General features: G+C 46.5%; 1 protein-coding gene across 1 annotated transcript in view; it reads right to left on the reverse strand.

Annotated features, from left to right (window-relative positions):
* Positions 1 to 1,186, reverse strand: part of LOC106816145 — a gene marked incomplete at its 5' end in the record, with an annotated part of 14,465 nt that overhangs the window by 12,386 nt on the left and 893 nt on the right. The gene's annotated exons all lie outside the window — the stretch shown is intronic.

Here is a 1,186-nt window from a genome sequence, read left to right on the forward strand (position 1 = left end):
AGAGAGAGAGAGAGAGAGAGAGAGAGAGAGAGAGAGAGAGAGAGAGAGAGAGAGAGAGAAAAACACTCCACAGGTTTCCTCTACACACACTTCCTGCTTCTAAAACTATGCAGTAAAGGTGTTGATCGTAAACCCGAAAGGCGTATCGTATAAGATATCATCACTCTTCTTGTCATTGGCATCTCACTTGTAATTGTGTCTTCGTATAGAATGTTTTGGCCCGAAGCGGTTGTATGAAACGTGCCCAACTTTACATATAATCGCAAAGACATTTCCGCTATTATTGGAAGGTTAGTTGTAGACGTTAGTCACGAGATGGCGAAAACTCTGATTCCGAAGCATTGCCGATCTCAGGCGATTAAGTATCTCTTGTTTCATGTCAACTGCGATTCCGTGGCGCGTTTCACGTGACGACATCATCGTAACGTGTCATATGTAACGTAACGTAACGTAACGTAACGAAACGTAACGTAACGTAACGTGTCGTATGTAACGTCACGTGGCGTAACGTAACGTAACGTAACGTAACGTAACGTAACGTAGCGTAAGGTGACGTAACGTAACGTAACGCAACGTAACGCAACGCAACGCAACGTAACGTAACGTAACGTAACGTAACGTAACGTAGCGTAAGGTGACGTAACGTAACGTAACGCAACGTAACGCAACGCAACGTAACGTAACGTAACGTAACGTAACGTAACGTAACGTAACGTAACGTAACGTAACGTAATGCAACGTAACGTTGTAACGTAACGTGTGTACGTCCTCGGTGTCAGTTCATCGAACGTTTACGGTGATGCTTGCGTTACTTATATCGAAGTTAGTGGCTGAGATTTTATGGACCCCCCTTAGTGGCTCTTGCGACGCCCGCCAGCCCTCCCCCCGGCTTTCTACCTGTTGGCCTAGTTCCACCTTACCTGCTTTATCGCATTAGGGAGAAAGCGAGAAGAAGACAACGCAAGACGCGTCAAATAGACATCGGCTTTGTCGCCGGAATTTACAACTCGCACGCAACTCGCGAAAATAAACTGCATTTCGGCGTTGTTCACTTTACGGCGCGGGTGTTTCTTTTATAAAGTCCCCATGCAATAAAGCCATCATGTCCCCCACTCGCGCGCGGTGTGTGTGTGTGTGTGTGTGTGTGTGTGTGTGTGTGTGTGTGTGTGTGTGTGTGTGTGTGTGT

This window comes from Priapulus caudatus, unplaced genomic scaffold (assembly GCF_000485595.1).
Source record: "Priapulus caudatus unplaced genomic scaffold, Priapulus_caudatus-5.0.1 Scaffold1298, whole genome shotgun sequence".
NCBI lineage: Eukaryota > Metazoa > Priapulida > Priapulimorpha > Priapulimorphida > Priapulidae > Priapulus > Priapulus caudatus.